We start from the raw sequence: 13,275 nt of genomic DNA on the forward strand, positions 1-13,275 counted from the left end.
ATCTGTGATTTCGGACTCCTCGTTAGAAAAAGTCAATTGGTTCTAATTAGTTATCGACAATTAGAACCAATGGGGAATCCTATCTGTGATTTCGGACTCCTAGTTAGAAAAAGTTGATTGGTTTCAATTGTCGAAATCTAATTGAACATCACCAATTCGAACTAGTTCGGCATTGTCAATAGGATGCAACCAATTGGAAAAAACCTATTTCTGTTTTCGGACTCCCAATAGGAAAAAAGCAATTGGTCCAACTGTTCAAATCATATTGACAAATACGAACTGGGACAACCATTAGTGTTTGGATATCCCAAACTAGAAAAAGTTGCAACTAGATCTAAAGGTAGATAATCACACAGTCTTTATTTAACTTATCAGAAATGATTTCTTGCTTCTAGGCATCGTCGTTTTCTTCCAGGATAGCAGCTGCAGCTTCCCTAAAATAAAGGATAAATATGCATTAAATGACCTTATGGGATTATAAATGTTTAAATCAAGCTTAGAAACATACTAAACTTTTTTTTTTTCGCTGCAAAGAAATTAGTTGCAGTGGTATAAACCTGCAGGCCTTGCATTAAAAGGCAAACATCCCTGGGTGACTGAAACACTCTGGTCAAAATTAGGAGATGAAGCTTTTGCCGAGACTGGGCTAAATTTGCATCTGGGATGGTCTAAAACTACTAAGTTTCCTATGAGCCTGTGAGACATAATCTCTGCTATAAGGAGAAGAAACAGTCAATTCAAAGGCATCTCTAAAGCTGGCCAGTGCACCTGAAATATGCTTAAAGTGTGCAGGGGTGAAAAAATAAGTGTCTTTCATATCTCGAAAAGAAATCATTCATTGCAGGCTGTGTTCCAAATCTTACTCGAATGGATCAGAGGCAACGCAAGACGCGGGTAGGTTTTTGAACTTACCCCGAGTGAGACAGAGTAAATTTTGAAACATAGCTGCAAATAGTCCGCCGGATGAGATGCGAAATTTTCGGTACCTACTGTTATTTTATTAGAAGTCATCAACTTCCAGAAGTAATGACCCGACATCACCGACCGACCGACCCCCCCACCCCACTTCCCACTCATCGAAAATTTTCCCGAAATTGCTTAATTTTGAAAAATCCCAAAGCTTCAATTTTTGAAACTGTGCCCAGTCAGTTTAGTTTTGAGATGCTTAAAATGCACTTAACTTTCCTCGCGGACACCCAACAACTTCCGAACTGATAGCTGCCCGGAAAATTTTCTTCTCTAAAGCTATATATTCACGCTCGCATCGTTCACTGAAGATCAAGCAACGAGTGTCTCAGCAGATCTAACAATCCGAAATCCCCAAACTGCAGCGCAGCAAGGACAAAGAAAATTTCTTACCTTGCTCCCATAAACGTTTGTTGCCACTCATTCGCGCTCTAACAAGCTGGCAGGTCAAATGAAGTAATTATCACCGCATCAGTGAGCACTCTAGAGCAGTAAAACACAAAAGAACTTTCTTGAATCATTGCCATAACCATGCTACGAATGCCGTACACGCCGTCGGCGCCATGTGCTTCATGCTTCCTCCGTCCTCGCGGCGCCATCTTTGCCGCCCAGTGTACACCGACGCTGCCGGCAATTCCGACTAATTCTAGAAACAGATTTTTTTTTTCGTTTTTATTTTATTTATTTATTAAATAGCGTACGAATTTTTTCCCCTCTTTCAAATTGCGATGTTGAAAAAAAATTTTGCAACGCAATACTGAAAAAAAGAAAAAATTGCGATCTTTGGAAACTTTGTGGTGAGGAAAGAGATAATGGCAAGTTCTGTCGCAGTGCCAATTGAATTTTATTGATCCCAATCGGAGATCAATAAAATTCAATTGGAAACATTGAAAACATAAAGTTGGAAACATTGAATCCAATTAGAGTGACTAATTAGGTGACCCAGTGCCAAATAAATTTTATTGATCCTAATTGGGATAACCAGTTGGAAACATTGAATCCAATTGAGTGACCAATTAGGTGGCCCAGTGCCAACTGAATTTTATTGATCCCAATTGGGATAACCAGTTGGAAACATTGAATCCAATTAGAGTGACCAATTAGGTGGCTGAGTGCCAATTGAATTTAGTTGGTCCTAATTGGGGTAACCAGTTGGAAACATTGAATCCAATTAGAGTGACCAATTAGGTGGCCCAGTGCCAATTGAATTTTGTTGTTCCTAGTTGGTGTAACCAATTGGAAACATTGAAACTAATTAGAATGACCAGTTGGATGACCCAGAACCAATTGAATTCCATTGACTCCAGTTGGTTCCAATTGAATATCCTAATTGGAGTCAATGGTTATTTTTAACTGGGCGCGGGCTACCACTCTTGCCTTCGAATCGTTCGGGAGTCGGGCACCTGCATTTGCACGATGACTGAAGAAACAGAAAGAAGCGACGTCAAATCACATCGACACAGAATCACTCCAAGCTTGCTTGTGGCCTTTAGCTTTGTGCGCCGTCAGCCGTATCAACGCTAATCAAAATTAACAACGCCTGCCACGCGCGCTCCGCTGCTCATACAAACAACAACAAACAATCAGGGTAATTTGCTGCAGAAAGTTGCTTCCGCCAGTTTTAGCGAAATGCGGAGCTCAATCCTGCTCAACTGACGTTATTCAAGGTATTGAATTTGGCGTAAGGATAGTGTGTTGGGGGTATGCGTAAAAGACTACGGTATTGGCTATGGCGTACGCCGAAACGACTACGGTATTGATTTTGGCGTACGCCATAACCACTACCGTAGTCGAAGCGGAGGGGTAGTGAGATCGGCGTCCTACACCGGTTCCAGTTGGGAACCAATGGAGATCTAACTGGGAATCAACTTGAAGCAAAGAATTATAACTGCAGATTTAACTCAATTTGTAATCATGCATATTAATTTTACATATTATGCATTTGTTCTTCGTGTTTGTTTTTATATAGAACCAGATTTAGTTTTTTCTTCTGAGGCTGATTTTTGTGTAGGTGTTGACACTTGCGCCTTCGATCAAACCGAGCAGTACTGAAAAGGTGTGCCCACCATATGACACACTCACGGTTAAAGCTGACCGGACCACTCGGTCACATATGTTGCCTGGCCCTGTCACTGCAGTAGAATGCGTAGAGTGTTATCAGAGTAGAATGTGATACGTGGTAATAAAACCCGAGACCCAGGGACACAGAAGGGGACGAATGTACGAATGGGATACTCGACTCATTCAGTGAGCGCGTTGCCGTCACCGTCCTGCAACTCTATTAAATAGCAGCGTATACTCTCTGTTGTGTCTACCAGCTGATCCTGGCTGCTGGTAGACGAGGACGAAGAGGAAGGGGGATACGAACGGAGCACAAGATGGAGCAGCTGGTTTTTCTGTACTGTCTGACATAGGCGTTCGTATTAAAAACACAATTGGTGCAGTCGACAGGACTCTAGGACTCCTCCTAGAGTCTGAACTTTCCCTAGAATCTGCTCTTGCCATCGCCTCTCAAGTTGAGCAAGCGATGAAGGAGGCCAAGCTCTTGACGGAAGAGGGATCCAGTTCACAAGTGGCAAAAATAAAAGCCAAAAATTCGAGGGCAAGTCCCAGCAAGTCGTCCGGCACTTGTTACAGATGTGGATCACCGCACCACATGGCGGACCATCCTAAGTGCTGGCAAAGAATCGAGCTCGCAGGAAATGCAACAAGAAGGGACACTTCGCCTCCGTTTGCAAGCAGGGAGTTTCACAAGCAAAATCCCATGTACGAAGAGTGGAACAAGCGCACGACCAAGTCCAGGTGCTAACTACCAGCTTTACCAAACAATCGGTTACGTGCGAGATACATCTGGCACATGTTCCCACCAAACGTTTAGTCGACACGAGTTCATCCGTTTCAATCCTGCCAAAAGACGTCTACCGAAGACACTTCCACTCTTACAAGTTGGAATGTTTGAGTACAACACTTCTGGACTACTTCGGAAAAGACATTCCCGTTCTGGGGAAATTCGACGCACCGGTGCAGTTTGCTCAAAGACGCAGCACCTGCACATTTCACGTCGTACGAACAGGCGTGGCTGTCATGGGCCTAAACGCCTTTTGTGCATTGGACATCCAACTAAACTTTGCTCCTCCCACCGGAGGACAGGTGGCAACGGTCTACGCGAGAAACCTTCCAGAGATCACACAAGACTTCCCCCATCTGTTCTCCGAGGGATTAGGTCATGCGAAAGGATTTGTACATAAGGTAAAGACAAAAGATTCCGTCGCTCCTTTCCAACAAAAGCTACCAAGACTACCTTTCGCAGTGCGGGAGAAAGTTTCTGAGGAACTGGTGAAGCTGGAACACTCCGGGGTTATCGAGCGCATCGATGCTTCGGAGTGGGTGTCTCCCATCGTAGTGGCCCGCAAAAAGAATGGGCAGATCCGGCTCTGTGTAGGCCTATGCAAGCCGAACACAGCAATAGTTTTGGATTCCCACCCTCTACCGTGCCCCGACAAACTTTTTCATCAGCTTTCCGGTGCCCACGTCTTCAGCAAGCTAGACCTCTCATTGGCATATCACCAGTTGGACCTGGCAGAGGAAAGCAGAGACCTAACGGCATTTGTGGCACATGAATGTCTCTTCAGGTTCACCAGAGTATGTTTCGGGCTGGCATCCACCGCCCCTGCCTTTCAAAAATGATGGACTACATACTCTGAGGTACTCCAGGTACCATCGTCTACCTGGATGATGTACTTATTTTTGGGCGCACAAGAGAAGAGCATGATGCCCGCCTGAGGCAAGTTCTTTCACGCCTTCAAGATGCAGGCTTGAAACTAAACTAGCACAAATGTTTTTTTTTGCAGTCCAGCAGCTTCAATTCCTAGGACACGAGCTGACACCGCAGGAAATCAAGCAATGCGAAGATAATATTGAGGCTATCATGCAGGCTTCACCCCCCACAAACATAACATCACTACAATCATTACTCGGCCTGCTCGCATATTACGTCAAGTTTGTACCAAACTTTGCGACCATCGTGGAGCCTCTGCACGTGCTCCTGCGGAAGGATGTTCCCTTTTAATGGAAAAAGGCACAAAAAGAGGCATTCACTGCTGTGAAGGATCTGATACGAAACAGCAATCCACTGACTTTGACGTGGTGCTGCCCACCGTCGTCACAACGGATGCATCTAATTACGGATTAAGCGTGGTTCTGCAGCAAGTACATCCGGAAGGAATTCGAACGGTGTCGTTCGCATCGTGAACGCAACTACTCTGCAGGGGAGAAAGAGGCATTGGCGTGCCTTTGGGCCTGCGAGAAATGGCGCTTTTTTCTCTTCGGGCGCCATTTCACGCTCAAGACAGATCATCAGGCTCTCGTTACTTTGCTTTCTACACGAGGATCCGGTCGACAACCAATGAGGATAACCAGGTGGGCTATGAGACTCCTCAGGTACGACTACGAGGTACATTACCAGAAAGGAAACAAGAGTGTCGTAGCAAACGCACTGTCACGCCTGCCTACTCCGAATCCTTCGGATTGCAGCAAGTTTAGTGACGACAAGGAAGAATTCACTTGCCGGTACGCAATCTATGCACAATCGATCAAGAAGAAATCAAGAAAGAAACCAGGCAAGACCCTAATTTGCCTCGAGTAATCCTGTGTATCTGCACTGAATGGGGTCACGAGGAACAATGTGATAAAGTACTATCTACATACTACAAGTTGCGAGAAGAGCTTTCCTCCGTGGATGACTTACTACTACGTGGTGAAGTGTTGGTTCCACCTATTTGGCTACGGCATAGACTCATTGATCTAGCTCATGAGTCACGCCCTGGAATTGTGCGGACGAAGCAGCGTCTACACCAGCACTTCTGTTGGCCCAGAGTCGACATCGAGGTCGACACCTACATTAGAGACTGCAACACCTGTCAGACGAACGACAAGACAGCTGTGACGGCAGCGGCACCCCTACAACCAGTTCCATTCCTATCGGGTGCATGGAAACAAATAGGAATAGACATTGTCGGACCTTTTTACAAACTTCCATCGCAATTCAGATTTGCAGTCGCCCTAGTCAACTACTTCAGTAAGTGGCCAGAGGTAGCTCTTTGTAACCAAGTTACTGCTGAAGCTGTATGTGAATTCCTCATTAGAATCTTCAACCGAGAATGGTATCCGAAGGTGATTGTTTGTGATCATGGCCCATAGTTTGAATCCCGCATATTCCAGGGGTTCCTGAAGTCCAGAGGGATTTACCACCATCGGTCTCCGACATACCATCCACAAGCCAATGGTCAGGTTGAGCGCTTCAACCGAGTGCTTAAGCAGTACGTCCAAACTATCCTGCAGGAACAAACCAACGTTCGTACAGGCCTCGAGTTTCAGGGTGTCTACCGAAGTACACCACATGCAGCGACGAAGCTCTCCCCCGCTGAGCTCATCCACGGACGTAAAATGCGTACCCGTATGGACATCGTGGGCTTCCCAAGTTTTGACGAGCCCGTTCACATCGAGATGCAGCAACTCCGCCAATGCATTGCTGATTACCAGAAGCACAGCAAGCAATACACAGATGATAGGCAAAGAGCCAAACCATTTACAGCGGGTGTAGGAGATTATGTCTGAGATTATGACCGAAGGGAACACCATCATTTGACCCCTCTGAAAGAATTCATGAAGCTGTGGGGCCAAGCACCTTCTCTGCTTATTCTTCCATCTCTTTTACCTCTATCCCCCCATAGATTGGTTGATCCTTTCTTTTTACCTTCCCTCCACAATCTTTCATTTATTAATCACATTTCACACAAAGACCACCATCTCCTTCTCATTAAAATTTGCTGATGAAACCTTAAATTTTGTATGATTATTCAGAAAAAATTATGTATGAAAGGACAAAGCCTGAGTCAGTCGAGCTGGAGTCCTATGCGAGGCTAGGGTAGCTTATGTGTCTGTGCAAGGGAATGATCGATTGAACTGGTGGGTATGGGATAGCTGGAGATGACTTCCTGAATGTAATTATTGTTTCAGAGGTTAGATGGTACTGAATTGTGGCGATTATTAATTATTAAATGAACTCTCCAAGTGTAGGAACTATTAAACAGGCAAGAAATAAAAAGAAAGCATTATTCTAGTACATCGTTACTTATGCAACTTTACATTTTAACATTTGAAGTGTTCCTCCACCACAAAGTTTTATTATTATTACTGTTTTATATTGATTTAATCATTCAAATCTATACCACCATGTGTTTTCTTTTACATACACATTGTATGCTGAGTACAGAGTTTTGGCTGAAGCTAAGACGTGTTTTGTACACCATTTATTTGTACTAACCTTATAATTGGGAGGAAACATGTGCTTCATCACAATAGCAACATTGCTGAAGTAGAGGTTTCAAGGAACAAATACAATTAACTTGGAAGTCTGCTTGCCAGTGGAAGGACATCTTTCTATGACATCTGTGCAGTAAAAAGCCCACAAGCGTTCTTCTAATTAAAAACGCACGCTATCCAGAATAGCGCGACCCGCAAAAGCGGTTCTTCCTACGAGAACGTGCCTTGTGGAACAGTTTGAAATTCAGAAAAGAGCTTGTACCCTGGAAGGAGGGTTTCCCCCTTCTATTTGCTGTACGGCGGGAAAGCGGCGGACCAAGTAACTCGCAAGTGCGCTTCCCCTTGCACGTATTTTCCTTGTGGGAAAGCGCAGAACCAGCAAATGTACTTGTCAGTTGCAGTAAGATGGGAAAGCAGTAGACCTAACGTTCCATAAGCGTGCTTCTCCCTGAAACACCGAGTTTTGCAGGAAAGCAAAAAACCCACAAGTGCACTTCACCTTACGAAGTTGTGTACTGCGGAAAAGCGACCTAAAAATACTTCTTCAATATCTACATTTATTGCAAGAAATCCATGCACGAATCTCATCCTCCGAAGAGCACTTATGGCAATAGGCCACATTGATTGACTGAACATGACTTTACAACTAACCAAATTACAGATTTCTCACTGGCGAAATTAAAAAAAGAAAAAATCATTGATTAGATTTAAACTGTTTTCTCAAAATAATTTTTTGAGAGAAATATAATTTCTCTGAAAATAATAAATACACTAGAATATGCAAGATCAACCAGAGACATATACTTTAGTCTGTCTGCCTGATTCTATACCTCTCTCTGCTGGTATTTGAGTTTGTATGCTTGTTCACGCACGCAGTTCTTTTGTTGACTCTACCCGGCCTTTCCCTTGTTTTGCTATACCTGAAGAACGAGCTGAAAAGTAGAGAGAGCGTTCAATCCTACAATTTACTTGTGCCTCGAAGAAGTCTTATATTTGCTCGTTATCCCCATATCAATATTACTTGATAATTATTTTACATGGAATGAAAATATAAATACACCTGAAAACAATAAAATAGTTGAGGTTCCAGTGGTAAAATTAACGTTTTTTTTTAATATATCAAAATGTTTGATTTGAAACATCGGTATTCAAATCATGCTTGGGTAGTCATTTAATTACAGTAATTAAATTACTGTAATTTAATTACTTTTCTGGTAATTTGTAATTCATTACTTCCTGCTAAAGGGAGCTGCAATTGTACTTTATTTGCTTTTTAGCATCAGTAATTACAAACTTTGAGGCACAATTACAACTACTTTTGCAAGGATTTCCGGTGCCAACCGGAAATCCTTGCATCATCAACACTGATGATGACATCAGTGACGTCACTGATGACGTCACCGACAGTAGCATTGTCATCATCACTGATGATGTCATCAGCAAAGTAATTTGTAATTGCAATTAATTATTTCTCAGGTAGTACTAATTGTAACTGTAGTTAAACTACTTTTGGAGCAAAGTAATTGTAATTAAATTACATTTTAAAAGTAATGTACCTGTATGATTAAAGTTGTGGTTTAAATCATGATTTTGATTTAAATCAACTTGATTTTTATCCTCCACCCTGTCGATATGTGTCAGTGCATGACCACTGCCAATCATTTCATTTGCAGCATGCGACATTGAGCCCTCAATTCTTTATACGAGGGCAATGGGGGATGGCCATAGTATATCAACATTTTGTTGATATACTATTAGATAACTTTGCATCCTGCAGGTGAAATTCGGTACGGTCTGCTTTTCTGGAATCGATTGGATGGACACTGAATCTATAAGTCGATTGAATCAGGATGTCCCATGCAGGAACCAAACTGTTTAATTTTTTTATAGCTAACTTACTAATATTGTAATATTGCTGCTTTTATGCTTCAAGTGTCTAGATAAGTGGGTAGCACAAATGCTCAGAAAGAGTGGCAATGTCATGTTCTTTATATAGTTGATTATAGTGGAGACAAGAGCTTCTGGAAAAGTATTTGCGACTCTGTGTAGGTGTCAATCAGGCAAAGGCAAACGCTGCCTTGTACCGCAGAGGCACAAGGAATTATCTTACATCACTTTTCTTTGCAAATAATGATTTGGCAGCGCTAGAGCAATAGCAGATAGTGCAGGCAAAAAAGGGCTGTCATTTGTGGTCCTCGAATTAGGAGGGTTAGCAACAGGTTTATAATAATAATCATCTTTATTTTGGGTGTCATCACTCTTTATCTTGGATGCCCCGTGGTGCACCAAAACAAACAATAAAACCAGCAAACAAAAAAAATCCTAAACACACTTATAAAGTTAACAAACAAATAAATGTAAGATTATCCAAATGGCGACGGTACATTGCAACAGATGCAGATATATAAAGGCGAGGTGGAGCGATGGCATCATATGACTGAATCCGAGAGACGTGAGGTATTGCACAGTGAGCACACATAAAAGCATACGAAATGTCTGGTTACACATGAAGGAACATGAAACAGTTCTGCTCTAGTTTGCATGTAGTTGTTTAGAAAGGCATCGGTGGACATCTTCACAGACTCCTTCTTTAAATAGGGTGGACATGCCTGCAAGAAGCAGTAACATCATTCCACATCGCATAGGCTGTAACTATTTGCTATTACCCATGTGCAATAGGTGTTCGTTGCCCGTAGTAATTACTCTGCATGTGATGTGCAGGAATTTGTGGCTCCCGTGTCGACCAAGGCAATGAATTTGTGAGCCAAATATTAATGTCTTATTATTGTCACTCCCAATAAAAGGAATTTCCTTGCATCTTGTGGAAGTGGTACCTGGGCTCCGGATCATTTGTTTCCTGCAGTATGGCACCCAGGCCCAATCCCATGCCATTCAAGAAAGAAAATCGAGACGGCACGTGCAGTTGCCTGGTAGAAAAACAGCTTTTCTACCAGGCAACTAGAACCCAGTTATCTGGTAGCTGTGATGCTTGGCCGAACAATGCAAACAAAGAAATTGTTAGTTATCTGGGCCAGCAGCCTCTGAAAAGCATTCACTTAAGGATTAGCAGGAAAATAAGAATAAAGTGTTGGTTTCAAACTTTTGGACATAAAAGGAATAGAATACTAACTCCAGACGACTACTACTTATTTCAACCAGCAACAAAATTCATCACTGTCATTGCTGGTTAAAGGAAGCAGTCCACTGTAGTTTCTTTCCATTCTTTGTGTTGGAAAGTTTTTGTATAATCTACTGATATGGCCATACATCCTTCGACAGTAAAACAAATTTTTTTGAAAATGCTGTAAACAAATGCCTCCACAACGCACTCCCAGCTTGTCGGAGTAATGAACCACGTCTCTGCAAACTGTGGTGTTCTCAATACAATGCTAGTATCAAGCTTAATACTTTGCGACAATGCTCTCGTGTTAAGCTTTTCCTTGTTGCACCAGTACACGCGGAGAAGCACTCGTGCTCTCGCTGTAAGTTTTCCCACATCGCACCGGTGCATGTGAAAAGCACCAGCTCTTTTTTGGTAACCTTCTCCACGCTGCGGAGAAAAGCCAGTGCTCTCGCAGTTAGCTTTCTTACGTTGCTCTGGTGCACGCAGAGAAGCACCGGGCATTATTTGTGGAGTGATCAGAAAGGCAAAAAGGGGCCCATGTGTGCTAGCTATTGTTGGGGCAGGATTGATATCAAATGCAGTGTGTTGATGTAACTACTAAGGTATAAGACAAATTGGCACCCCCCCAAATGTAAGTAAACAACATCAAACTCGATTTGTAATGCAGAACAGTTTATTCACATTATAACACAAAATTCCGATTCCCTCGAAGCACTTCAGACTCGGAAAGAATCATCGGACTGTGCAGCGCCTAGTTGTTGGTTTCTTCAGAGCCAATTTACACAAGTAGCAACTTGCTCAGTTTTCAAGGGGCCCTGTTTCTGGAGCCTTCTTGTTACCAGATGTGAGGCCCACAAACTTTTTGCTATAATTTCCCCAGCCTCTTAGAAAGACTATGTCGTCAGATTAACAAAACTTTGCTGGAAAAGTCGGAGAATTCTGAAGAGACAACATGGCGCGGTCAATAGGGCACCCTTGATGGTCCAGCCGTCCCACGAGCGGGTCCCTGGCATTGCCTCCTTGTGGTCCTGCTGGATCTTGGCCCTGGCCATCTTCTCCAGGATGCTCCGCACTTGCTGGCCCATGAACCCAGCGAGGACCTGCACGCGGTACTTGACATTAGCACCAAAGCTGATTGTCAGCTGCAGTCACCTCACTCGTTCAAATTGTTAAAGATGTTGCCTTGAAGATTTCACAGAAAAGGTGCTGCGCCTTTAGCTTTACATACAAGGCACCTATGCCAAAACGTCTAACTGGGACCGGTTGGCATCTCGACTGGTTACAACTGGAACTAACTTGTCCCAAGTTGGAATTGGCTGTTATCAATAGGAGTGCAACTGGGACTAGCTGAGGGGTCAACTGGCTTGACTATGCCCAGATGGGGAACGGGTAGGGGTAACTGGGACCAGTTAAGGAGTTAACTGGTTGGAGGGATTCCCAGGGGAAGTTTCAATTGTTTTCCCATTCCCTGTTAGGGTTCACATGCCGTGTCCATTTCAACAAGATGGGGGTGTATTGATCTTTGCTAGTGAAGGAAAAAAAAACTTAAATATATAGATTTACAGAAATGGATAAACCTTTAATTACTAGGTATACATTTATGTATTTAAAAAAACATGTCAAATTTTAATGTACATATCCTTTTATAAATTGCAATATAATTAGTGGCATAAAAAATATTTACTTAAATCAACATTTATGTACATGTATTAAGACCCAGCAGGCCGTTGTGACACGCATGCGGATTAGTTTTGCGCGTTGTCGACAGATGGCCCATGTGACGCAGTTTAAAATCACCAATCATGATTTTTAACGATGATGAAGTTGAGAGGCTGAAGGTACAGAATATTACAGTTGAGAAAGCTAGTAAATACAAGTACCTAGGAGTATGGATATGTGATGGTGCAGAATATCTCAGTGAGCATGAAAAGTATATAATAGGTAAGGGCAACAGAAATGCAGTTGTAATGAAAAATAGAGCACTTTGAAATTACAACAGGTATGAGGTGGTGAGAGAGATTTGGATAGGGGTCATGGTGCCTGGCTTGACTTTTGGAAATGCAGTGCTATGCGTGAAATCCGAAGTGCATGCGAGACTAGAAATAAAACAGTGCAGAGTAGGTAGGCTGGCTTTGGGGGCACATCGCAAAACGCCAAACCAGGGAGCTAGTACAAGGAGATATGGGATGGGCGTCATTTGAGAGCAGGGAAGCGGTGAGCAAGATAGAATTTGAGGATTGGTTGAGGCAAATGGATGGGTGGCAATGGGCACAAAAGGTTTTCAGCTATTTATACATGAGGAGTATAGATACAAACTGGAGACAGTGCACTAGGGAGTTAGGAGGACAGTTTTTAAGGCTATAGTGGACTTAGGAAGAGCAGGTGTCAGTTAAGGCCACAGAGATTGGTGGCTAGAGAGAATGCAGACAAAGACGGCTCTGGAAAACTATAAATTAAACAAAACAGTTATTGCCAAAGAAAGCATTTATGAACATTCTAGGGGAAGCTCATTGTTGTTTGAGGCGAGGACGGGTGTACTGCAAACCAGAACACACAGAGCGAAGTACCAGGAAATGGATACGGTGTGCACTGCTTGTGAAGAGGAGGACGAGACGGCTGAGCACTTGATACTTGATACGAAGAGAACATAGATTTAATAAAGTCATTGGGTTTTAGAAACAGCGAAGGAACAGTGGATTTCAAGACAGTAGAGATTACCAAGCAAATATTAAGTGAATGGTGGCAGAAGGCGAGAGAAAACTAGGTATTTTCTTATTAACTGATGGCAAGGGTGTTTTATAGCCTCACTTTCTTTGCAGTGCGGAGTGAATATAGCTTTCACCTTTAAATATTCTAAGCTT

Source organism: Ixodes scapularis, unplaced genomic scaffold (assembly GCF_016920785.2).
Source record: "Ixodes scapularis isolate PalLabHiFi unplaced genomic scaffold, ASM1692078v2 PGA_scaffold3__209_contigs__length_174095766, whole genome shotgun sequence".
Lineage (NCBI taxonomy): Eukaryota > Metazoa > Arthropoda > Arachnida > Ixodida > Ixodidae > Ixodes > Ixodes scapularis.